The sequence below is a fragment of the Ovis aries genome, chromosome 9, assembly GCF_016772045.2.
Source record: "Ovis aries strain OAR_USU_Benz2616 breed Rambouillet chromosome 9, ARS-UI_Ramb_v3.0, whole genome shotgun sequence".
NCBI lineage: Eukaryota > Metazoa > Chordata > Mammalia > Artiodactyla > Bovidae > Ovis > Ovis aries.
Genome location: NC_056062.1, coordinates 79,732,197 through 79,760,093, shown reverse-complemented (window position 1 = coordinate 79,760,093; position 27,897 = coordinate 79,732,197). Strand labels below are relative to the sequence as shown.

Below are 27,897 nucleotides of genomic sequence, written 5' to 3'. Positions count from 1 at the left end.
GCCGACGTCACGACGGCACGACTGTACCGTCGCGCGAGGATGGGATGCACCCGCTGATTGGCTCCTCCGCCGCAGCTGCGCAAGAGCCGCCGACCCTCGCAGGCGCCCCCACCCCCTATTTCACCCCTGAACTCACTCACAGGTTACAGAGGGATGTGCTTCCGTTTCCCTTTTTTTTTTTTTTTTTTCCCCCTTTCCCTTTGGTCTCAGGTGTGCTCTCAGGGTCCTCTTCTACAAGATACCCTCAAGACAGTGATCATTATCAGTACCCCCATGATATGCTTTCTAAACTAACCATCTAAAGTTCCTTCCATTAACTACTGTAACATCTGCCATGATGAACCTGCTCCTGGTCTGTCTCATCTTTGAAAGACTTTGCTGAGGGATGTGCCCTGGTACTTTTAACTCCAGGGACTTTAAAGGTAAGTACCGTAATGCCAGGCCACAGAGCGATGTGACATGTGGTTGGATTTTAATAGTAATTATAAAACTAATAGCGTCTAGTATTTTATGAGTATCATTACATCAGGCACTTTACTACATGCTTCATATGCCTTTTCTCAATGTATGAAGGAGGTATCGTTATCATTCTCATTTTCCAGGTGAGAAAGCTATGGCTCAGAGATGCCAAGGAACATTCTTGACATAACACAGTAAGGCGTGGAAGGATAATTCTAACCCAGGTCTATCCGACTCATAACCTTGGTTTTATTTTCACAAATGTCTAGTCCTTCCAGGCCTGTTCAGCTGTAAATTACTTCATTAGTTTTTATGAAAGTCAGACTCAGGACTTCCCGAGTTGTTCAGTGGTTGGTACTCTGCTTCCACTGCAAAAGGCAAGGGTTCAATCCCTGGTGAGGAAGCTAAGATCTCACTAGCTGCACTGAACAGCAAAAAAAAAAAAAAAAAAAGTTCAACCTTACCTGTTGCGCTAACATCAGGTGAGCACCTCTTCATCCCAGGACCATCACCCAAATTCTCTAGCTGCCTCAGGCCTAGTTTATAGAGTCAGGCTATCATTCAAGATATAGGACCAGGAGTGAAGGCTAAAAGTCAGAATTACTTGCTATAATTGGAGTAAGACAGGAATGTGTTCAGAGAACTATTATCATTTAAGGAGTAGAGCAGGGCTTCCCAGGTGAAGGTTTAGAAGCAGAGCCCCCATAGTGGCAGTAAGGAGGCCCTAGAAACTTCTTAGACCCTGCATGGAAACAGCCAAATCTCATATTCCCAAGAGAGCTCTGGACCGTACCCTTACTAGCCATGTGAAAGGACATGAAAGAGTGAGGCCAGTGATGAGGTTATGACCAGTATGAAAGCTTTCAGGATGTCCTTTTAAGCTCAAAGGGAGCAAGAAGGCCCTTGCAGCCAACCAATGGAGGAGAAAGCCTCAAAGCCCCTTGGTTCTTCACTCTCATTAGTCAATGTGGGGTTGTCGACTGGCAGTCTGGCATCACCTGCAAGCTCGTTAAAAATGCAGAATTTTAGGCCCCCCTCAGACCTGCTAATTTAAAATTTGACTTTTAACAAGATCTCAATTGGATTGTTTCCACATTCAAATTGAAGTATAGGAGACAAGGAATAAGAGGAATTGTTTTGATACAGGTGGACTTCCCAAGTGGTGCTAGTGGTATAAAGAACCCACCTGCCAATGCAGGAGAGGTCAGAGATGTCCATATGATCCCTGAGTCAGGAAGATCCCCTAGAGAAGGACATGGCATCCCATTCCAGTATTCCTGTCTGTAGACTCCCATGGACAAGGGAGCCTGGCGGATTACAGTCCATGATGGTTGCAAAGAGTTAGACACAACTAAAGCAACTTAGCCCAGCTCAGGGCCTTACTTTAAACCAGCCTAGTACAAGTGACTGCTGTCTTTCTCAAAGGCTTTTCAGTAGCTTGCAAGGCTCTCCATGATTTGTTCAGTTCCCTCCCTGCCACTATGCAGCTTACCTCTCTGACCACATCCTCTTGCTCTCCCACCCACTTCCAACTACACTGGCCTACCTACTGTTCTTCAGACTCACTAGGTAGGTTCCTGCCTCAGGGCATTGGCATTGGCTCTTTCCCCATGTATGGTTCAACTCCCCTGGCTGGCTCCCTTCACACTTTGCTTAAATATAACCTTGTCAACGACTGTCCTATTTAAAATTGACACCCAGCCCCATCCTTCTAACTCTGCACTACTTTTTTTAATTCCTTAGCACTTGACACCTTGGTAGCCCTTCCCTTCTCTAGAGGATCTTCCCACTCCAGGGATTGAACCTGAGTCTCCTGCATCTCAGGTGGATTCTTCACTGTCTGAGCCACCAGGGAAACCTGTAATACACTATGCTGCTGCTGCTGCTGCTGCTGCTGCTAAGTCGCTTCAGTCGTGTCCAACTCTGTTCGACCCCATAGCCGGCAGCCCACGAGGCTCCCCTGTCCCTGGGATTCTCCAGGCAAGAACACTGGAGTAGGTTGCCATTTCCTTCTTCAATGCATGAAAGTGAAAAGTGAAAGTGAAGTTGCTCAGTCATGTCCAACTCTTAGCGACCCCATGGACTGCAGCCTACCAGGCTCCTCCATCCATGGGATTTTCCAGGCAAGAGTACTGGAGTGGGGTGCCACTGCCTTCTCTGGTAATAACATTATACCAACTCTTTATTGTGTTCATTATTTACTGCCTCTCCTCTCTAGAATGTCAGCTCCATCAGGGCAAGGATCTTTGTTTTGTTCATATGTGACTACAACAGTGTCTGATGTCTGATACATAAAAAACACTCAATAAATAATTGTTGAGTGAAAGAACCAGTCAGAGCAGAGTTTTTAAAAGTGAGTTTATAAATTGATTTTTAATTTACTCTGAAATCAGAATATCCCTCTTTTCCCCACAGAAGCAATTTTATAGGTGCAGGTTACATATTTAAATCAATACATGGAAACCTATTAAACTGATAATTTAGCTTTAGAAAGCATCTTTTGATATGGGCACCATTCAGGGCAGTCTTAGGTAAAAATCTAGAGTGATGCTTTAAAAATTAAGTTAGGGGAATTAATATTTAACTTAAAAGGGATTAAGCCAGGAATCACCTTAAATCTTGTTGAAGGCCCTTTCATAATCACTTCTTCCCAAGGCCTTCCATCATCATTTCAGAGCACATATAAGCAGCCCTTGATCCCACAGAGAGGTTGTTAACTGTAATACATTCATTTGGCAATTAGACATGCAGTTTTGTGCTAGTTCTTGTCCAGAATTACCTCTTAAACCAGATAACCACAGTCTGGAATTCTCTGTAAATCTCAGCAGGGAGTTGGGGGGGTGGGGTGGGATTAGCTGAAGTCATCACCGTCCCTTTATAAACTGCAGAAATTGATGGATTGGCTCACTTTTCAGAGCACTAACAGTTGGACCAACCTCCGTTGTCAAGAGCCTTAATCCAGCATTAACATCTGCGTCATAACACTTACCCATGACTAAACCACTGCAGGATTAATGTAGGCTGACCACTGCAGCAGTGTTTATTATACAATCTGCTTGAGCCTTTCATCATGTCAAAGAGGTAAGCATTGAGTAAAGGGACGCAAATGTGAAACTGACACCTCATATACACTTCTCTGTTCCTTGAGAAGCTGGTCTGTGCTACTGAACTAAACTGTTGGTTTGCTTCTCAGGCATTAGTAGTTAATTCGTATGAGACTGCATCTTGGGTTTCCAGTTAGACAGTAGACTGTGTATGGGTAGAGACTGTGTCTCCTTTTTTATCCCTCAAAGCACCTAGTGTGGCCCTTACACATACTAGTAATTCTAACACAATTTCACCTTTATTTTGCATTTTATCCAGTACCATGTTCCAATTCACTGAATCCCTAAACTACTCCATTGGGCAGGTACGGTTATTTCTCCCATCTTAGAGCTGAGGTTACTGCTGTACAAAAAGATCCTGGACCTTGCCCAAGATCACGCAGCTAATAAATGGTCTTAGCCCAAGCAATCCAACTCCTGCACCCACGCTCTTAGCCACTAATCTGTGATGTAAAATTATGGCTTGATAGATTGAAATATCAGACTCTCTCTAGTGGATAAAAATACCTTTTAATTTTCAAATATATATATTTAATACAGTTATATATGCATGAGTCTTCATATACACCTACAATTATGTATAAACATATATATATATATATATATGTTGTGAATCATTTTCTATGGTGTGTATATGTGGCATGATGATGCTGAAGAGAAGTGAGGTTCATTTCAGCAGTCCACATTGGGAATAAAACATCATCATTTGCACTGCATTTGTGAAAATCATTCTATTAATGTTATGAAAGCAATACAAATTTACTGTCATGAACTCAGACCTGGAAGTATTTTCACCTTTCCCCAGTAACTAGTCTTCACTGTTGTTCTCTGAAAATTGTACTTCCTCCATTCCTTTTAAGGTCTGATTTCTTCCAGTCATAGAAATTAACATGCTGGGGGAAAAAGACATTCCAGTCATCCAACCTATTCCCCAATCAAGAGAACCACATTCCTCACTGTCTCCCTGCTGATGGGCTTTAAGATCCCAGATGACATTTTTTAGCCACAGAGATTTTCTCTTCCCCCAGAGTGATAGTTTGAGTCTGTTAGATGAGACAGTGAGTACTGCTTACGGTATGAAATTTTGCCAACTAACCCTCCCAGATTATGGAAGATCATTGAAAAGGAGTGACGTAAGGAATATTTTCAAAGGGAAAGAAAAAAAATCTGGCTCTTAAAGGTAAATTGCAAAAACTATTTGAACTAATATCTTGAAAAATGTGCCTAGCTTTTTCCCAGTTCCCTCCCCGCACCCTGCCACCCACAGAGCAAAATGTTATAGCAGACCACCTAAGTCACTCCGTTCACATATTTTGTCATTGTTGCTCAGTCACTACGTCGTGTCTGACATTTTGCGACCCCATGGACTGCAGCCTGCTAGGCTTCCCTGTCCTTCACCATCTCCTAGAGCTTGCTCAAACTCATGTCCATAAAATTGGTAATATCCAACCATCTCCTCCTCTGCCGTCCCCTTTTCTTCCTGCCTTCAGTCTTTCCCAGCATCAGGGTCTTTTCCAATCAGTCAGCTCTTTGGATCAGGTGGCCAAAATATTGGAGTTTCAGCATCAGTCCTTGCAATGAATATGCAGGGTTGATTTCCTTTAGGATTGACTGGTTTGATCTCCTTGCTGTCCAAGGGACTCTCAATGTCATATAAGTAGTCTCATGTCATATAAGTAACTGCAAAATATTTTTAAAATATTGGTAGACATAATCTTCCTTCCTGGCATTTTCTTTTCACCAGAAAAATGAGATCTTTAGGCTGAGATTTTTGTTACAGAGAAGGGAAAATACCAAAGAACCCAGAAAGAGTAGAATTTAGCAACTCAAATTCTTATTTTGAATTTCAGAATAATTTCTTGAGAGGGAAAGCTACAGTAGCATTGAAAGAGAAAGTTTTAGCTCTACAAGGGCAAACCATGGAGCGTTAAGAGTTTATAATATAAATCATAAAGGAAGAAAAACATGTGATGATATATAAGCCAAATCTCTACCACACAAAGAGGAGACAAAAATCTTTGCTGGCTGGAGTTAAAGAGCTTAGGAAACATTTAGAGAGTGCCTTGTTGGATTGTTGGTGCAAGATCTTGAGAAAGGAATTCTCACAGTTACCCCTCCAGGGGTCAAAACTCTTGGGGAACTGGTAGAGACCACCTTCCCTGGAACTGGTAGAGACCACCTTCCCTGGAAAGGAGTAGGGAGTACTCCTCTCAGAGGAGGGAGAACTAGTTCCCAACTTGTACATTTGGACTCAGACAAGAAATACTCTTAGGGGGTTTTATTCCCATTACAGGGCAGCCAGAAGTATTTGTACAGCGTACGTATTGCCAAAGAAAGTTATTTGAATTTTGTATTTTAAGTGTTGTTACCTAGTTCCTTGAATTGCCATGTTTAAGTTCATCTGAATTTTATAAATTGTTGTAACTATGAAAATTCATATTCACTACAATAATATTACCTAGACTAGACTGAGTAACTAATGGGTTTAAGCTATGCGATACCAAAGCCAAAGAAACTTAAGGGACAGCTGACTTCAAAACTTCTTAGAAGGTAAACGACATTGATTATTTTAGAAAATAACAGAGTATTAACAGAAGACCTCATAAAACACGGTTATGATTGTAAAAATCAAGAAATTTATGAGACTCCAATCACCAAATGTGAAGATTTTCACTACAATTTAGAAAGAGACCCTAAAGCACAACTAAGTGCTGTCCAAGAGAGTCTTCCACTAATTGCTTGTACGTAGAACTTAGAATCATGGGTGTACCCTATTTGTTGCTGCTGCTGCTGCTAAGTCGCTTCAGTCGTGTCCGACTCTGTGCCACCCCATAGACGGCAGCCCACCCAGGCTCCCCCGTCCCTGGGATTCTCCAGGCAAGAACACTGGAGTGGGTTGCCAGTGCCTTCTCCAATGCGTGAAAGTGAAAGTGAAGTCACTCAGTCATGTCTGACTCTTAGCAACTGCACAGACTGCAGCCCACCAGGCTCCTCTGTCCATGGGATTTTCCAGGCAAGAGTACGGGAGCGGGGTGCCATTGCCTTCTCCAATTGTTGCAGTTACTACTTTTAATGTGTAATTTAGTCATTGAATTTCTCTCTGGTTGGGATATACATATGCCAGCCTTCATCTCCAACCAGAGTAGAAGCTTGATGATTTACAAAGCCTGGTCTTGCCTTCTATGTAAGCTACATCATGCCTTCTCTAAATCACCCTAGAGTCATTCCCCAGTTGTCCAACAGCCCTCATCACTTTCCAGAACAAAAAAGCTGCCCTCAGTCAACACCTCCACATGCTGTCTAGCGCAGAGAGCTGTAGGTGCAGAGTCTCTCTTTTCCCTACCATCTCTTTTCATGCCATATTTTGTTCAGATTATACCCATAGTTTTAGTATCTTTATTATTCCCTTTCCTTTATGCACACACATACTCTTTTTTAATAGAAATTTATAATGTGTTAGTTTCAAGTGTATGGCAAAGTGATTTGGTTTATATATATATATGTTCTTTTTCAGATTATTTTTAGATTATTATAAAATGTTGACTATAGTTCCTTGCACTCTACAATAGATCCTTGTTATTTATCTATTTTGTATATATATATAGTAGTGTATATATGTCAACCCCAAACTCCTCATTTATCCCTCCCCCCTTCCCCTTTGGTAACCATAAGTTTGTTTTCTATGCCTATGAGTCTATTTCTGTTTAGTAAATAAGCTCATTTATCATTTTTTTAGATTCCACATAAGTGATATCATATATTTATCTTTTTCTGTCTGACTGACTTCACTTAGTATGATCATCTCTAGGTGCATCCATGTGGAAACAAATGGCATTATTTTATTCTTTTTTATGGCTGAGCAATAGTCCATTGTGTGTGTGTGTGTGTGTGTGTGTGTGTGTGTGTGTACAAACACCACATCTTTCTTCATTCATCTGTCAGGTTGCTTTCATGTCTTGGGTATTGTACATAGTGTTGCTATGAACACTGGGGTGCTTTTTCTTTTCCAATTACAGTTTTTGTGTTTTCTGGATATATATCCAGGAGTGGGATTATTGAATCACATGGTAATTTTGTTTTTAAATTTTTAAGGAATCTCCATACTGTTCTCCATCGTGGCTGCACCAGTTTGCATTCCCACCAACATGTACATACACACTCTTCACATACTTTCAGCTTCTCTTTTTTCCCAACAACACTTTAATGGTACAGAAGAATTCTAGAGAAAGAAGTGAAGTTGGTAGATTTTCACTTGGGAGATTAATTGGGAAGAAAAGATCCCAACAGGACTTAGATATAAATCTTGGGATATCCCAGAAAAAAAAGAGTCATTGAGAAAGGACAGTATGAAAAACAGAAAGTGGAATCACCCTAACTTCATATATAATCTAAGATCTCTCATGGGTTACACTGGGTCCTAAGATTGAGGCTTCCCTAGTGGCTCAGACGGTAAAGAATCTGCCTGCAATGCAGGAGACCTGGCTTCGATCCCTGGGCCAGGAAGATCCCCTGGAGAAGGGAATGGCTATCCACTCCAGTATGATTGCCTAGAGAATCCCATGGACAGAGGGGCCTGGCAGGCCACAGTCCATGGAGTCACAGAGTTGGATACAACTGAGCGACTAACACATATACACACACATAGGATCTTCATGGAGGACAACCAGTACCTGCAGGGAGTTGGGATCCTGGGATGGGGGTAGGCCAGTGAATCCAATCATATCAATCAGCACATGTCACACACTGCCAGATAGCTATGAGGGTGAGAAGACACCCTCCCCCGACCCCATGGTAAGCCATCGGTTTTCATGAAGCTAGGAATTTCCACTGAGTACATGAGGAAAATGAACAAAGGTAAAATTAAATTAAGTTTTAAATTAATGGGCGAGCATTGTGCAGTTAAAATGTTCAGTTGCATGTTGCAATCAACTAGCACCCATAAGCATGAGGTTTGATTGTTCCTGGACTAATTTAACTGAAGATGCTCCTTGCCTTCTGGAATGCCTTCTTTGGTTATTCATTTTGTATTTGTGTAGCATCTGACAGCAGTAAGATATTTTTTAAAGCACTTTAAAATTAGCAGTCAAGAAGAAGAACAAAGGAAAATAAAGAGCTCAAAAATTAAGAAAAAGCAAAGTACAGTTGTCTCTGGGTATCTGCAGGAGATTGCTTTTAGGAGGGCACCTAGAATAAGAAATCCAAAGATGCTGAAGTCCCTTATATAAAATGGTGTAGTATTTGCATATAACCTATGCATATCCTCGGAGAAGACAATGGCACCCCACTCCAGTACTCTTGCCTGGAGAGTCCCATGGATGGAGGAGCCTGATAGGTTGCAGTCCAAGGGGTCACTAAGAGTCGTACACGACTGAGCGACTTCACTTTCACTTTTCACTTTCATGCATTGGAGAAGGAAATGGCAACCCACTCCAGTGTTCTTGCCTGGAGAATCCCAGGGACGGCGGAGCCTAGTCGGCTGCCATCTATGGGGTTGCACAGAGTCGGACACGACTGAAGTGACTTAGCATAGCTTAGCGTATGCACATCCTCCTACATATTTTAAATTAGCAGTCCCCAACCTTTTTGGCACCAGGGACTGGTTCTGTGGAAGACAGCACCTCTGCTAGTGAGGCCCAGTTCTTCACAGGTCACGGACCGCTACTGGTCTGTGGCCTGAGGGTTGGGGACCCCTGCTTTAAATCATCAGATTACGTGTAATATCCAATACCATGTAAATGCTATATAAATAGTTACTGGTATGCAACAAATTCAAGTTTTGCTTTTGACACTTTTTGGAATTTTTTTAATAGTTTCCTCCGAGGTTGGCTGAATCCGCAGATGCAAAAACTACAGATAATGGAAGGTTGACTGTCCCCAAATGCATCCCAGACATTTGTGTCTCCTACACTTGCTAGAAGCTGGCCACAAATTTGATTCTGATGTTTATCCACCAGCGCAGAGAGAGAAATCAGACGTGGTGTAAGGTTCATAATGTTTTGTAATACTTAAAAACAAGAAAAAAAAAAACAGATTCTCAGAGAAAATACACTGATCCAAAATGCTGAATCCAGAGAGGAATATCAGGACTGAAGGTCCCCTTAGCATCCTGACACTGAGTCTGGCACTGTGGTAACCGGAGCCCCACCTTACAGGCTGGTGGGCAGCTGGACAGAGAGCCAGGTTGTAGATGCAGTTCCATGGTGGCTCGGGTCCAGAGCTAGAATGGCTTATTCCAGAAGAGTCTGCAGAACTTAGAGGAGAAGGTGGGCATGTGTCTTGAGGTCAGCCTCTGCAGTGGGGCCTCCTCGGCTGACCGTGTGCCTGAAGCCTGGTGCTGCCTGTGGAAGGGATCACACGAAGAGTGAGCTGGTGAGTTCCGTCCCACTCCCTGCTACCTAATGGATCCGAACCTTTTCTGAGAACCAGGCCCTCCTCTCCTTCCCCTTTTTTTCCTATCTCTGCTCACTTCCCTTTCTTTGCTTCCCCTGTACATGGATGCATTTGGGGAAACTGTTCCAATTGCTTCGACAACTATTTCCCGCTCCTGGTCCTCCCCCATTCACACACAGGCTAAACCCAGTCTTCGTGGAGTTAAACCGCGGTTCCCTCTCACAGTGATTCTGTACCACACTGTCTCCACAGTGTCAGGTGGCGGCCAGAATCAGAGTTCAGGTTCAGGACCCAGCATGGGGAGTAGTGAGGCAAGCAGGCCCAGAGCAAGCCTTTAGGGAACTGAAGAGGGAATTACGCCCCATCTCCGGCTGGCAATTGCCACTCCACTCCAGCGGATCGTAGCCGTGGAGAAATCTGTATTTTTATGTGAAATTCCTCACTTTAAAACTCCCGTGACAGAATCTAGAGCCTATTATACAGCGTGAAGTAGGTCTGAAAGAGGAAAATATCATATATTAACACATATATATGAAATCTAGAAAAATGGCCCTAAAGAACCAATTTGCAGGGCAGCAAAGACGATGCATAGAGGACAGACCTATAGACCCAGTGCAGGAAGGAGCTGGTGGGGCGTATTGGGAGAGCAGCTCTGAAACATGTACAGTACATATGTTAAATTAGATAGCCAGTGGAAATTTGCTGAATGACACAGGGAGCTCAGATCTGGTGCTCTGTGACAACCTAGAGGGGTGGGATGGAGTGGGAGGAGAAGGGAGGTTCGAGAGGGAGGGGACATATGTTTACCTATGGCTGATTCACGTTGATGTATGGCAGAACCCAACACAGCCCTGTAAAGCAGTTATCCCCCAATTAAAAATAAATAAAATAATATTTAAAAAATCCTGTGATAGCCAAACAGGACAGTCAGGCTTGTAGATTCTACTTTGCCACCCCTGTTCCTCAATCTTGTTTTTCTTTTTTTTCTTTAATTCAGTTTTTAAATGAAATCATGAAGTAGTGTCTAGAAATTACCTAAATCCCTCCAAAGAAGAGCAATTTTTGTGGCTGTCACTCAAGGAAAGCCAATGAACATAAAGAACAGTAATCTCACTCAAGCTAGACTCCATCCTGTGTTGTTAAGGCAAGTGAGGAACTGATGGGAACCGGGAGACAGCTTTACTCAAGATGAGCACAAGTAAGGGATTATATTTTCGTCAAGATGTTTGTCCCTTTTCATTTTAAACTTCAAAGATAATGATTGTTATTTTTAATTGGTTTTATTTTTTCATACCTAAGATCCTGTGCTACCTCTGATTTCTTACCCTGTGTGACTTAGACTCTGAAAACATTTTTCATCTCCCTGCAATACGAAGGCTTTGTGAGATCAGCTCAGAGTCACATCCATACTGGTTTGCTCACCCAGCAGCTGTATCTGCAAAGTTCTAACAAGCAAGTAACAGAATTCTGACACAAATGGTAGATTTGTGTGACTAACACTGCCTCTCTGGGTTGTTTACTTCTTCCTGTTCTCAATCAGTACCCACATAATTGATCAGATGGCCCACATGGCCCCTCTGATTCTCACATTAAGACATTTAGGACACCAGCAGGTTATTGCTCAAACTGACAGTTTTCATAATCACCTCATACTAGTTAGAATGACTACTGTCATCAAAAATCCACAGACGACAAATGCTGGAGAGGGTATGGAGAGAAGGGAACCCTCCTACGCTGTTGGTGGGAATATAAATTGGTACAGCCACTGTGGAAAACAGTATGGAAATTCCTTTAAAAACTAAAAATAGAGCTACCGTATGACCCTGCAGTCCCACTCCTGGGCATACATCTGGAGAAAAACATCCAAAAGGATGCATGCACCCGAATGTTCATTGCGGCACTGTTTACTACAGTTAAGACAAATGTCCATTGACGGAGGAACAGATAGAGGAGATGTGGTTGATATATACAGTAGAATATCCCTCAGCCATTAAAAAGAATGAAAAAGACCGTCAGCAGCAACATGGATGGACCTAGAGATTTGTCCTGCTGAGTGAAGTCAGACAGAAAAGGAGAAATACCATACGGCATCCCTTATATGTGAAGTCTGAAAAAGAAGTGATGCAAATAAACTTACTTACAAAACAGAAAGAGACTCACAGACTTAGAAAACAAACTTATGGTTGCTGGGGGGAAAGATAGGGAGTTTAGAAAGTTTGAATAGATACACTGCTATATATTCAGAATGAATAACCAACAAGGACCTATTATATAGCACATGGAACTCTACTCAATGTTCTGTGCCAGCCTGGATAGCGGGGGCGTTGGGGAAAGAATGAATATATGTATATGTGCGGCTGAGTCCCTTCGCTATTCACCTGAAACCACCACAACATTGTTAAATGGCTGTACCCCAAGACAAAATAAAAAGTTTGAAGTTTATTTTAAAAAGGAAACCTAACACTGTGTCTTCCTCAGAAAAAGCCAACTCCATCTGGTCTTGGGTATGATTCAGCACTAATTTTTACAATATCGAACTAAAAAGGGGTATAGCCACATTTAGAAAAGATGTTGCATAAAAGTGAATTGGGTAGCAGTAAGTTTCCCACTGCAGAATCCAGGCTGAAATGTGATAGTAAAAATCTAACTCAAGAAGAGTATACAGTGTCGACTAAGACTTTACACACCCTCTGAGATGCTGGTCACTGGAGAATAAGTAGACGCTCCTACTCTAAGACTGCCTCTCAGAGAGAGCAAGAGTGTGGAGACTGGGGAATTCTCAACAGCTGTGAGCTCCAGAAGGATGAGGGTGGGGGAAGACTTAGAAATACAAGGCCAAGTATAAGGAAAGATAAAAGATCTATTTTCTGGCATGGGGATTTAAAGAGGGAACCGCTCCCACCCTGCAACCCTCTTTAATAAGAGAAAATAGCTAAAGCTAAGCAGCATGTCATAGCTGAGATTTCTGGAAACTCAGCCATTCCCAGCATCATGGGATCTGTGAGTCCAGAGTCAATGGCAAGCAAAACAAGTAGCAGTTTGAACATAGAATTATTAGTTTATGTAGAACAGGAAGAGAAAGTGAACTGTCCTGTGGCTAAACATATGACCTGTTGGCCAAGGGATTCCTGCCTCCTTCCATGATGTGTTCTCTTCACTCCACCACCCACACCCCACCCTCAAGCAGAAGGAAGCAAGAACCACCCCTGCAGGGTTAGGCCGGGAAATGACACTGGGCACCAGCAGGCTTCTTGCACAGGTTTCCAAGCATTGGAGTACCTGGGCAGCCCACCGGTGACTGAAACGAGATGAAAGTGCCTGTGGAAAGTGTTAGTCGCTCAGTCATGTATGACTTTTCCAACCCTGTGGGCTGTAGCCTGCCAGGCTCCTCTGTCCATGGAATTCTCCAGGCAAGAATACTGGAGTGGATTGCCATTCCCTTCTCCAGGGGATCTTCATGACTCAGGGATCGAACCTGGGTCTCCTGCATTGCAGGCAGGTGCTTTACCATCTGAGCCACCAGGGAATCCCCTGTGGGAAGGAGAAGGCAAATATTCCTCGTTTCTTGTCTTCCATCACTTGAGCCAATTAAAAAGTAAAAGGAACTGAAAAAGAAAAGCAAGTAACAACAATCAGTTCTCCCAGTTTGTATAATCAAACAGGATTTCAGCAACCAGTGATATTAAAAAAAAAAAAAATACTACCATATGCCTCACATACTCCAGTAGTTGAATTCTTTTATCAAGAGAGTTTATATGGCATTCTCTTGATGATGAAAGAATTTATTTCCTAGGAAAAATTCTGGAAAAAATCATGTTAAGAATCATGCTGGCATAACTCAGTTTAATCTAAGAGCCTGGCTTTCTGGCCTTAATTTTATCATCAGTCATGAGTGGTAAATATTCCCAATGACCCCCTAAAACTGCACACAGCAAAGTAATGTGCCATTTGAAAATTAAAACAAAATTAATTTTATGATTTTGCAATTGCATTCGTGGGATGGGATAGGATGGGATCACATTGCATGGAGAAGGGGGTTGGCAGGAACAGATAGCACCTTAATGCAGCATATGTTAGGGTCTAAAGAAATTCTACCCAGACCTTTATGATTTTGAACTCAGATAACCTAGGCTTTCAAAGCTTTCCAGTCTTTCCAAATGGCTTTGCCATTTCCAAGGAAACTATTCAATATAACAGTAACCCAAGTCTATGCCCTAACCAGTAATGCCAAAGAAGCTGAAGTTGAATGGTTCTATGAAGACCAACAAGACATTCTAGAACTAACACCCCCAAAAGATGTCTTTTTCATTATAGGGGACTGGAATGCAAAAGTAGGAAGTCAGGAAACACCTGGAGTAACAGGCAAGTTTGGCTGTGGAGTACAGAATGAAGCAGGGCAAAGGGTAATAGAGTTTTGCCAAGAGAACGCACTGGTCATAGCATACACCCTCTTCCAACAAAAGAGAAGACTCTACACATGGACCTCACCAGAAGGTCAAATCCGAAATCAGGTTGATTATATTCTTTGCAGCCAACAATGGAGAAGCTCTATACAGTCAGCAAAAATGAGACCAGGAGCTGACTGTGGCTCAGATCATTAACTCCTTATTGCCAAATTCAGACTGAAATTGAAGAAAGTAGGGAAAATCACTAGACCATTCAGGTGTGACCTAAATCAAATCCCTTACGATTACAGTGAAAATGAGAAATAGATTCAAGGGATCAGATCTGATAGATAGAGTGCTTGAGAACTATGGATGGAAGTTCATGACATTGTACAGGAGGCGGGATCAAGACCAGGAAAAAGAAATGCAAAAAGGCAAAATGGCTGTCTGAGGAGGCCTTACAAATAGCTGTGAAAAGAAGAGAAACAAAAGGCAAAGGAGAAAAGGAAAGATATACCCGTTTGGATGCAGAGTTCCAAAGAATAGCAAGGAGAGATAAGAAAGCCTTCCTCAGTGATCAATGCAAAGAAATAGAGGAAAACAACAGAATGAGAAACACCAGAAATCCCTTCAAGATAATTAGAGATACTAAGGGAACACTTCATGCAAAGATGGGCACAATAAAGGACAGAAATGGTATGGATGTAACAGAAACAGAAGATATTAAGAAGAGGTGGCAAGAATACACAGAAGAACTATACAAAAAGATCTTCACAACCCAGATAATCACTATGGTGTCATCACTCACCTAGAGCCAGACATCTTGGAATGAGAAGTCAAGTGGGCCTTAGGAAGCATCACTATGAACAAAGCTAGTGGAAGTGATGGAATTCCAGTTGAGCTATTTCAAATCCTGAAAGATGATTCTGTGAAAGTGCTGCACCCAATATGCCAGCAAATTTGGAAAATTCAGCAGTGGCCACAGGACTGGAAAAGGTCAATTTTCATTCCAATCCCAAAGAAAGGCAATGGCAAAGAATGCTTAAACTATCACAGAATTGCACTCATCTCACACGCTAGCAAAGTGATGCTCAAAATTCTCCAAGCCAGGCTTCAACAGTATGTGAAGCATGAACTTCCAGATGTTCCAGCTGGATTTTAAAAAGGCAGTGGAACCAGAAATCAAAATGCCAACATCCGTTGGATCATCGAAAAAGCAAGAGAGTTCCAGAAAAACATCTATTTCTGCTTTATTGACTATACCAAAGCCTTTGACTGTGTGGATCACAAGAAACTGTGGAAAATTCTGAAAGAGATGGGAATACAGACCACCTGACCTGCCTCTTGAGAAATCTGTATGCAGGTCAGGAAGCAACAGTTAAAACTGGGCTTGGAACAACAGACTGGTTCCAAATCAGGAGAGGAACACGTCAAGGCTGTATATTGTCACCCTGCTTATTTAACTTCTATGCGGAGTACATCATGAGGAATGCTGGGCTGGATGAAGCACAAGCTGGAATTAAGATTGCCAGGAGAAATATCAATAACCTCAGATATGCAGATGACACCACCCTTATGGCAGAAAGTGAAGAACTAAAGAGCCTCTTGATGAAAGAGGAGAGTGAAAAATTTGGCTTAAAGCTTAACATTCAGAAAACTAAGATCATGGCATCTGGTCCTATCACTTTATAGCAAATAGATGGGGAAACAATGGAAACAGTGACAGACTTTATTTTTTGGGGCTCCAAGATCACTGGAGATGGTGACTGCAGCCATGAATTTTAAAGATGCTTACTCCTTGGAGAAAAAGTTATGACCAACCTAGACAGCATATTAAAAAACAGAGACATTATGTTGCCGACAAAGGTCTGTCTAGTCAAAGCTATGGTTTTTCCGGTAGTCATGTATGGATGTGAGAGTTGGACCATAAAGAAAGCTGAGCACCGAAGAATTGATGCTTTTGAACTGTGGTGTTGGAGAAGACTCCTGAGAGTCCCCTAGACAGCAAGGAGATCAAACTAGTCAATCTTAAAGGAAATCAGTCCTGAATATTCATTGGAAGGACTGATGCTGAAGCTGAAACTCCAATACTTTGGTCTCCTGATGTGAAGAGCTGACTCACTGGAAAAGATCCTGATGCAGGAAAGATTGAAGGCAGAAGGAAAAGGGGATGATGGAGGATGAGATGGCTGGATAGCATCACTGACTCAGTGGACATGAGTTTGGGTAAACAGGAGTTGGTGATGGACAGGGAGGCCTGGCATGCTGCATTCCATGGGGTTGCAAAGAGTCGGACACAACTGAGCAACTGAACTGATCTGAACCCAGGCTTCCTGTTGGCAAGAAGCAGAAATACTGAAATAAGCTAATGAGGTACGGGGGCCTGAATTTATTTTCTATCACTTCTGTAATAAATTACCACAAATTTAGTGACTTAGTTCAACATAAATTATCTTAAGAGTTCTTGAGGTCAAAAATGCAAACTGGCCACACTGGACTGAAATCCAGGTATCAGCCAGTCTGCGTTTCTGATGGAGAACCTAGAGGAGAATCCTTTCCAGTGTTTCTCCATCTCCTGGAGGTTGTCCACATCCCCTGGCTCTTCAGCTCTGCTCCATCTTCACATCTCAATCCCACCAGCTTCCCTCTACCACTTATCGGGCCCCTCCTGATCACAGCAGTCCAGCCCAGCTTTAGTTCATTTCAGTAACTCAGTTACTGTCCAACTCGTTGCAACCACATGGGCTGTAGCATGCCGGGCCTCCCAGTCCTTCACTGTCTCCTAGAGTTTGTTCAAACTCATGTCCATTGACTCAGTGATGTCATCCAACCATCCTATTCTCTGCCACCCACTTCTGCTCCTGCCCTCCATCTTTCCCAGCATCAGGAAAGATGCTTCACATCAGGTGGCCAAAGTATTGGAGTTTCGGCTTCAGCATCAGTCATTCCAAGGAATATTCAGGGCTGATTTCCTTTAGGATTGACTAGTTTTATCTCCTTGCTGTTTAGGGGACTCTCAGGAGTCTTCAACACCACAATTCAAAAGCATCAGTTCTTTGGCCCTCAACTTGCTTTATGGTCCAATTCTCATATCCATATATGACTACTGGAAAAACCTTAGCTTTGACTATACAGACCTTGTCAGCAAAGTAATGTCTCTGCTTTTTAATATGCCATCTAGGTTTGTCATAGCTTTTCTTTCAAGGAGCAAGCTATGACATATTGTATGACAATATACAGCCTTGACATATGCCTTTCCCAATTTTGAACCAGTTGTTCCATGGTCGTTTCTAACTGTTGCTTCTTGACCTGCATACAGGTTTCTCAGGAGACAGGTATGGTGGTCTGGTATTCCCATCTCACAGTCAAAGGCTGTAGTGTACTCAATGAAGCAGAAATATATGTTTTTCTGAAATTCCTTTGCTTTCTCTATGATCCAACGAATGATGGCTTTTTGATCTCTGTCTCCTCTGCCTTTTCTAAATCCAGCCTGTACATCTGAAAGTTCTCAGTTCACATACTGCTAAAGCCTAGCTTGAAGGATGTTGAGGGATAATAAAAATAGGTAATGTTTATTGTTTTCTCAGTACCAGATACTTAGGCTGTATGTTGTCACCCTGCTTATTTAACTTATATGCAGTGTATATCATGTGAAGTTCTGGGCTGGACGAAGCACAAGCTGGAATCAAGATTGCCAAGAGAAATATCAATAACCTCAGATATGCAGATGACACCACCCTAATGGTAGAAAGCAAAGAGGAACTAAAGAGTTTCTTGATGAAGGTGAAAGAGGAGAGTGGAAAGCTAGCTTAAAACTCAGCATTCAAAAAAGTAAGATCGTGGCATCTGGTACCATCATTTTATGGCAAATAGATGGGGATGACAGTGGAAACAGTGACAGACTTTATTTTCTTGGGCTCCAAAATCACTGTGGATACTGCAGCCACAAAATTTTAAAAGATGCTCCATAGAAGAAAAGCTAAACGTAGAGCTTTAAAAACAGAAACTTAAAAACTCCACAATTTAACCTAGTCTCACTTCATGGAAAAGGAAATAGGAGTCTAGATTGAAATTGAATTGGCCTGTTGATGTGAAATTGATTTGAAATTTCAAATCAACCCTTGAAATTGAAGGCTTGTCCAAGGTCAGGGAGAGAACAAGTAGAAAGCCAGAGCCAGAACCAGGACTCTGGGCTCCCAATCCATTGTCCCTGGCCGCTGCTGCTGCTAAGTCGATTCAGTCCTGTCCGACTCTGTGCGACCTCATAGACAGCCTCCTACCAGGCTCCCCCATTCCTGGGATTCTCCAGGCAAGAACACTGGAGTGGGTTGCCATTTCCTTCTCCAATGCATGAAAGTAAAAAGTGAAAGTGAAGTCACTCAGTCATGCCCGACTCTTAGCGACCTCATGGACTGCAGCCTACCAGGCTCCTCCATCCATGCGATTTTCCAGGCAAGAGTACTAGAGTGGGGTGCCATTGCCTTCTCTGTTTGTCCCTGGCAGGCGGTCTGAAGATCCTGGCGTGCATCTCTGCTGGTCACAGCCCAGTCACTTAGGGGGGACGACCATTTGCTTTAAATGGGTAACCTCGCTTCCAGCTCCCTGATGAGGGAGAGTGAGCTATTTGGATTTTGCAGTGAAACCTCCACTTTAAAAGGAACCACACCTTCATCTTCCAGCGTGACTAGGCCCCTCTAAAAGCCGCAGCATGCACGTGTGAGCCTCTGGCTTCCCCGGGTCCCCACGGCCCCTCCTGCCTGGCTGGTTGCAATGCTGGAGCCTGTGAGCTGACCGCCAGTCAGAGCTTTCTCAAGTTCGCCACGTTGCCATGACAAGACTGTGTCGAGGCCCAGATGTTTGGGCATAAATAAATAGCATATCTGGGACTGAGAAGGGGGCCAGCTGCGTGTGATAACCGGGGTGAGAATAGGGCCAAATGATACACAGCTGGAAACTGTTAGGAGCGAGGTGGGGGAGCGGCTGAAGCAGAGATGGGAGGAAAGAAATGGAAAGGCGGGGGCGGGGAGATCAAACCAGGGATCACGGCTGTCTGAAGGCTCTGAGTTATAAGTGCTGAGAAACAGACCCATGGTTTATACAACAGCTGAATTAAGAGCATTCCTACCAAATGGTAGTTTATAATAATTGATCTCAAAGCAGAGAGACTGGGGCAGGGAAACTTGACTCGTGGACCTCTGGCAGCCTCGGATGTGTCGGTTTGGTCACCTCCCGGTTCTTTGCGTCTATAAATGGCCTCGCGGTGAGCTGGGTGAAGGAGTTCAGCCCTCCATCGATGAGCACCCCAGGGCTCCCTGCCTGGGATCGCCTGGTATCTGGGAAGCTCAGCGAGTTCCCAGACTCCCTGGGCAGCCTCAGCGGCATGCGCCTCTGGTGATCATGCAGAGAAGGAGAGCAGGGGGCGGCAGGGGGTGGGGGTTGGGGGTGCAGTGACATCACTCAATCCCAGCCCAGAGGCCCCCGGCGGATGAGTCACCGAGATGAATCAGCGATGGCTGCAGGGGGAGCCACACACCCACGGCCCCACCGGAGACTAAAAGCTACCTTGGCATCACCACCAAGCAGAGGAGAGGAAGTCTGAGTAAAGGGGAAATTCAGCCCCAAAAAGACAGGAAAATAATCCATTCCTCCTGCTCTTAATGGAAATCAAATTCATGGATTACCTCTTAAATGAGGCCTCGGTTTAATCTCCTGAATTAAAAATATCCCAAATGAGGTCATCATTAAGGGATGCCAGAATCCAGGCTTTGTAAGCAAAGCCCAGTATCGCAGGGCAAAGCTTTTCTAGATCCTTCCAGCCCCTTCCAGCTCGTTCTTGTAGCAGGTGATACCAAGTAAATCCTGATGTCTTAGAGAGGATCAAAGGCTTCTTCCAACCTGCTTGTGCTGCACTTTGTGGCTATAAAATGCAGGATTGGCGTCTTCTAAGGAAAGCAGATGACTAAACAGGATGGACCCCCATGACAACACTTATACTTGGTTTGGTTGAGATTCCAGATTTCTGTATTCACAGGGAATCTGAAACTATAAATGACTTCCTTTGGTTCTTGGTTGGGAAAAGTTTCTAACTGGCAATTATTACACTTAGGAGAATTCTCAAAATAATTGAACAATAACAGGAGGACTAAGTTTAGAGGCTAATTCTTAGTTTATAAGAATTCCAGTGGAGAGGGGAAACCAGTCAACCTTCATAGTATCATTTCTAGTGATTCTGAAAGCTCGAAATAAATAGGAATATGGTTGGAAGTTGGTACAATTGATCTATGCAGTATTTAAAAACCTTTCTTCATTCATTCAAGAAACATTTATTGACTGCTTTTTATAAACCAGGCATTACACTGAAAGCTGGGGATACACTGTTGAATGAGACACAGCCCCTGTTCTCAGGGAGCTTGTAATCCATCAACCCAAGTTCCTACAACCATTATGACTGTGAACACTCAGCTGTTCATTCTGTTCAAAATTAGCTTCTTGGAGCATCAATTGATTCTAAAGTAAGAAAAAAGTCTGCACAGAATTGAACGTATCCCATGCCTCAAAATAAAAATAGAATTGCATTTTGAAAAATCTTAATTTTGTGGTATTTCAAGAGCACAGAAACTGCGTAAAGGGAGGTAAGCCAGAATTTTTTCTGTAGCCTGATAATTTATTTGCAGCTTAAAATCTACAAGAGACTCCAAACCAAAGTGGTCTTTTGAAGAAGACGAATTAGGGAAGTTGATGGAAAGCATGTTTCCTAAAAGCATGTCATAGTTCAAAATCCACACAATTCAAAAGCGATCGCAACCACAGATAGGTAGATATTACAGTTTGGGGGCCTCGGGGGCAAGAGTGCTATTTACCAGCTGAAATGGCAGGGTCATGTGGCAATAGCAGAAACACTATTTACAGTTTGTCTTCCTGCTGGTTTGAAATTATATCATACTTGCCTCATTTTGGGGTTTGTTTCCATCCTCTTCCTCCCAGGTGGTTGATCCATATGGGCTACACGAACAAGTCTCCTTGACCTGTGGCTTCCAGGCAGGTCCCACCAACAGACATCAAGGTGATGAAAAGAGAGGTTTAGGTGTCTCTTCCAGAACCCTCTGCCAGGCTACCACAGATCAACTGTTTCCTTTTACCAAAGTCCCAGCTCCTGTCCAACGATCCTCTCCACACAGCTAACCCTCCCAAGGAGGGCAGTGACTGCTCCTTCCCCTCTCCTTCAGGGCAGGAGAGGAGATTGCCACAGTTCCTTGCAGTTTCCCTACACCTTGCCCATGCCTTTGTCAAGAGCTCTTTCATACAGTTTAAGCTTGCCATCTATTTGCTATTGGGACCATGGCAAATCAAGGAGATTTATATTATCTCAAATGTTGTATCTAAAGGGAGACTTTATTACTGTCTTCACATTACATGATTTCGGATTTGCTTGGTTCAAACTTGCGTGAAAAAGCAATAAATTTCAAAATATCCACAGGCCTATCTGTGTCAGTAATAGGGTTGAAAATCAAGGTTTACAACAACCTGCCTTAGTTCTCTCTCGGTAGCTTTAAACTATTGTCCTTTATGGCTTCGCAGGCCCTCCTTTTCTGCTTTATTCTTAGCTTAAATGGCAGATGTTAAGTTGTCCAATAACAATTCCTTCTGACGTGGCTTCGTTAATTTCTTGGCAAGAAGACGAAAAGACTTTACAGGCAGTGCATTTAAGGCAGTCACCCCTCTGCCTTTCCAGTCATTGGCATCCCATTCCCAGGCCACAGGAATCTCTGACACATTCAGAAACAGATATGTGACTTCTCTTCTGCCGCTGCAGCAATGCACAGGGGTGGATTTTTATCTGGCTTGACTTTGCCATAATTTCAGCCCCTCTTGTTGGGTCACTGATTGGGTGGTAGACAACTTGGCTTCCACTGCAGCTCAGAGAAGCCAAAGCAGACAGTTTGGCTGCGGGGCAAATGGGTGTCTGTCACCAAGAACCAAGGCTCGTCTGCTGATTCATGGTCACGGCCCGTCGTTCCAGCATTTGCCGCCTCCATCTGGAGCTCCCCATCCGTCCATTCGTTCCTGCACACTGGTGCCATTTCCACTTCATCACTTGTAAGGAAACGCATTCTGGAAGCATCATGGGAAAGGGCAGTCAGCAATTTCCTGAGATGCATGTCCAAGGAATATGGACATGAATATGTATATATTCATATATATACATATATATTCATATATATGTGCATCACTGGCCAGGGACGGACAATGACTGCCTTTGTGACAGGAAGCCATGTAGTGAACCAAGTGACAGCACTGAATTTAGAATCTGATCTGAATTTCAATCCTAGTTTCACCTCCTGTTGGCTGAGTAACATGGACTCATTGCTTAACCTTCCCAGTTCTTACTTTTCTTCTCTGTTAACTGTGGGTATTATTAGTACCTGACTCGATGACTGTTGAGATTCCATGAAAGAGTATCAGTAAAGCTCTTAGCACATGACGTGGCACCGGGACCCCTCAGTAAATGGGGGCTCTCATCCGGGAGCCCCTCGGTGGTTTCCTACTGCTCCATGAACCCCTTCAGATTCAACACATGCTCCCCTTTCCCCTGCCTAACTACCAGCACGTAGATGCAGTTTCTCCCCTTGTTGCTGTGTCTAGATTCTCTTAATCACGGGGGTTACGTCTTCCCGTCCCATAGAGAACTCAGATGGATAAACCCACCGGTACAGGAAAGGGCAGCGTCATAAGCACGCAAGGCTTTGCCCTTTTCAAAGCATGGTCTTTGTGGGGTGAAGGGTCAGGCTGAGCTGGGCTCCTCTGATGCCTCTCTGAGTAATGGAAAGACAGAAAAACACCATTCAGTCTGTAAAACTGTCTAGTCACTAACCCTATCTACCTACAACTCCTCTGTTGGAATCATATTTATCTACTCCTTGTCTCCCCAAAAGTATGACACTTAAATTTAATTCTTTGGATGAATGGATATCATTGAAGCATGCATGCAAAGTCAATTCAGCCATGTCCAACTCTTTTCAACCCAATGGACTGTATCCCACCAGGCTCCTCTGCCCACGGGATTCTCCAAGCAAGAATACTGGAGTGGGTTGCCATGCCCTTCTCCAGAGGATCTTCCTGACCCAGGGATGGAACCTGAATCTTGTATATCTCCTGCATTGATGGGCACATTCTTTACCACTAGCACTAACTGGGAAACCTTATCATTGAAGACTTTGAAGCAAAGACTGTTTAGATTTAGATCTTTAAAGAGCACTCTGGCAGCTGCATAAAGGATGGAGAGAAGAGGATGTAACTATCTCAGTGCTTCTGGAATGTCTGAGTGTGCCTGATCAGCTGGTGATCTTGTGAAGATGCACAGTCTTATTTGCGGGAGGCCTGGGGTAGGGCTGAGATTCTGCAGTTCTAACCAGTGCTGCTGGTCCATGGTTCTTTGTCCCAAGAAGTCCAACCATTTAGTCCAGCCTCTGATAGTCCAAGTTTGATAAGGGACAGTGCCTGTGTGCTATCTTGCTCAGTACACCTCCTAGCATTGGGTCTAGTATAATCAGCATGTCACCATGGTTCTAGAATAATATTGACAGATCAATTCAATGCCCCTTGTAAGGAAGGACTGAGTGTCAGAATGGTAAAAATCCTTTTTCTCAGTCAGCTCTTCTCTTCCAGGTCTGTTGTGGAAACAAACCATTGGGACTACATCCCCCATTCTGTCACTCACACATCTCCATGTCACTCAAAGCACAAGGAGTTTTCTCGTCCAGGCAAAGAATGACTGGTCTGCCTCTTGGCGAACATCTGCATTTTTATAGATCAGAGGTTCTCAAAGTGAGGTCTCTGGACCAGTAGCACTGGCATCGCTTAGGGACTTGGTAGAAATGCAGATGCTCAGAGGACACCCCAGACCTCCTGAATCACATTCTGGGAGCGACCCAGTGATCTCTGTTTCAACGAGTCCTCCAAGTGATCAAATTGAGAACCGCTGCCCTGCATTTGGGTTTCCGGGTGGAGAAACTTCAGCTGAGTGACCCTTCTGATGATTTTCCCTACCTTTTGGAGAGGATCTGTGTCCTCCTGGTGAGTCTCAGGGAAGGAGTTGAGCGTTTGAGGTCAGCCCCTGCTAGAATCTCTGATTCTCATCTTTCTTCCCACAAAGGATGCACTCTGCTGGAGAACAAGAATTTGGGGGTGCAGAATCTTCTAATTCTTCCTACCCATAAGCAATGACTATGATGACCTTTAAGGATGACCTTAATCTGATCTTGCAGGAGCCCTTCATGTCCGAGCAGGCGTGGCTGTGACATAAATTGCATTCCAGGAAAAATGGAACATGTTAAACCTAGTTAAAACTAATCCTCAAATCGGCAGAGCTGCAGCATATGTGCTTTTTTAGACATTGGGGTAGGGAGGTTTTTTCCCTACTGGGATTATGTCTCTTTGACATTCCTAGAGGCCGAGTGTTTAAACAACATTGTCAGCTATGTTCTTCCTGGCTACAGAGCAACAGTGGTGGTTTCATGCCAGACCTTAATCTAGAAGTGCATTCAGGGACAAGTGTAAAAAGAGGGAGCTGATCCCCAGACTCAAGTCACCCCCAACCACCAGGCCTCAAGGTTATCCTCAGTTTGTTCACTAACATAAATTCTGGCCCTAGCTTTACTTCCCAGTGGCACTAACATTGGTGACACTTCCAAAGTATGATAGATTTCACTAATGAAGACATCAAAGAAGGGATAGGAGCCACTGTTTTTATAAAGAATGTCCCATCTCCTTGGGTTTACATAAAACAACCCCTGACTCCCCAAAGAAGCTCGGCCCCAAAGCTTAGAAGGCAACTCAGAAAGCCTGAAACCAAAACAGTGTTGCTGAAAGTGGGCTTGCTCACTTCTTCACTCCGGGAGAAACTGGGTTGACTGTCAAAATACACTTCTGCCTTTGTAGCTCACTAGAATTGAAAGACAAATAAAAGCAGATGGGCTGATGAAGCAAGAGGAAGAGAAAGGTTTCCTTAGGAGAAGGTTTGGGGTGTGAGAGACACGGTAGGTGGATATAAAGGGGATCAGGAGGCATACCCAGCTCCAGCTGCTCATAAAAAGAAGATTAGGGGAAAAAGTGATGAAATCTAACAGAGCCAGCTAGAACGAGCCCTCCCCCACCCCTACCCACAAAGGGATCCCAAGTTTAGCAGATCATTTAGAGATGCAGGCTCTTAAACAGGAAGAAAATCCATAAAGAGAGCAATCAGAGAAACCACAGGCAGGGGCCTGCAGCAGCAGTGGTTACAGAAATCTTAGATTTGAGAAGGGAGGATCCATCTAAAATACCCAGAAGAAATACTGGGTTAGTTTCAAGATAGAACTGTTATCACAAGTGAATGCAAACAATACCTGTGACCTGAAAGACATGCCCAAGAAATCCATGGAGTCACCACAAAGGCACAGTGAAAACGAGACGCTTTAAAAAGAAGCCAAGCAGTTCAAAAGTAGATCAGGTGCAAGCCTCAGGTTACATATTGGTCTACCAGAACTACACCCCCTAGGTTGGAGTATCCAACTCATGATATGAAGATGGAAAACCTGCTTTTGAATGATAGATACTAGAAAGATCCAGAAATCTTTGATTTCTTAGCTCTCAGGATGAGGTTAGAGAATAAAATGGCAACCCACTCCAGTACTCTTGCCTGGAAAATCTCGTGGATGGAGAAGCCTGGTAGGCTACAATCCATGGGGTCGTAAAGAGTCGGACACAACTGAGCGACTTCACTTTTTTAATTTCTTTCAGGATGAGGTACCCTCAGGAGAAAAAAATCTAGAGGTTAATAACAGAAAAACAATCCTAAAGTTTCTAAGTTTTAATTTGCTTCATGGGAGAGAAATAGACTTTGAATTAGGCTTGGTGACTGGGGCTGCTCCTGATGTAAATCTCTGAACTCGGCAAGAAAACAGGAATGTTTCGATGTCTAGTCTCTAAAGAAGGAAATGGTATTTTCATGTGGATTTCACTCCTACTCATCCACCCACCCCACGCATGCTAAACTAGTGTGATAAGTAATCTAAGGAAGTTGTCTCCCAGCTGAATCTAAGTTCACAGGTCATGGATTATGGGAAAGTGCCCTGGGTAGACTGGATGGCATTCCGAAAAAGGTGAAACCGAAAGTTTTTCTATGTACTCTCTTTCTCAGAGCCTTTACTATGATCTTCAGGATATTAAATATAGAGCTGTGGAGATAGAATTTGGCTAGGTATACCTGTGCTGGAAAATGAGCTTTTGATTATGTTCCTCTAGAAGATGGTGATATTCTCTAGAAGAAAGTAACTATAACTTCAGGTGTCTGAGAGACTTTGGGTTGGATCAGTTCACTTCAAAGACACCAAAGGAATGATACTTCTTTCACTTAAAGGAACCCCATCTACAAGAACCTCTGAGAATCCTTTTGGCCCAGTCTGAGCCAAACACACCTGAGCAGTGGAGCTCCAGCCATTAAACCAAAGATGCCCCAGAAAACTTTCAAAGCACATTTTGTCATAGTCCCGATTTCCAACTCTCTTCCCCATTCTCTGGCCACTTTCTACTGACCCCTGGCTCTCCCTATTCTCCTCCCAATTTCCAGTCACTTTCAACTGGCACAGATCTGTGCTGTCCAGTATGGTAACCGTGGATGGCTACTGGACACTTGAAATGTGGCTTTTCTGAATTGAGGTTTGTGATAAGATTAAAGTGCACGATGGGTTTTGAAGACAGCATTAAAAAAGTGTAAAATATGTCACTAATAATTTTTGTTTTGATTACATATTGACATAATATTCTTGTATATTGATTAAATATATTAAAAATAATTTCACGCGTTTCTTCTTCCTTTTCCAGTGTGGCTACTAGCAATTTTTAAATTACGTATTACATATGTGGTTCACACATTTCTAATACAGGCCTAATACCTGGGCCCCAAACAACTCATGCTCACATCCTACTCCTGATTCTCTAAAACACCCAAACCAACCTAACTTTTGTTCTCCTGGATAAGCACAGATTTTGGTGTTCTTAGTTGGAGAACTGTTTTACAAATGAGCCATATGGTGCTAAGTAAGGGTTAACTATGCTTAGTGTAGTCATATGTTAGGGCTCTCACATGTATTTATTGAATACCTACTGTGTGTATAGATTGTACTTGAACCAACTGGGCCTATTAAGGAAGCATCAGCTAGCCCTGCCATCCAACAGCTAGCAATCTAGCTGGCTATCACCATTTGATGACAGTAATCTGAAATATTGACCTATCTTCCCCTAAAAGAATAAATCAAATAGGAATTTTAGGGACAATGGTAGAATCATGGAAACTACCTGTATTATGGCCATAAAGGAAGTTCCATGGAGCCTTTCAATTCATACCACATGTGTCTGCATGCTTCCAGCCCACTGCATGATCAGTTGGAAATCTTTTTTTCTCTTTTGTCCCTGACAAGAATTACAGGGTCTGCATTTCTCTGGTGTAAATTTCTCTGTATTCTGAAGAAAGATAAGTGACTTCAGCCAAGTTCAGAAAATAAAAACAAAATGGCAAAATA

General features: G+C 43.2%; 1 long non-coding RNA gene across 2 annotated transcripts; it reads left to right on the top strand.

The window, feature by feature from the left end:
- The first annotated feature begins 81 nt into the window (after positions 1-81).
- LOC121820360 (uncharacterized) lies at positions 82-27,897 on the top strand. 2 transcript variants are annotated; one of them, XR_009595002.1, is made up of 3 exons: positions 82-422; positions 3,375-3,540; positions 23,383-27,897. It is a non-coding gene; the product is annotated as an uncharacterized LOC121820360 (long non-coding RNA). The 2 variants fall into 2 exon arrangements; XR_009595003.1 differs by having other exon boundaries at positions 3,375-27,897.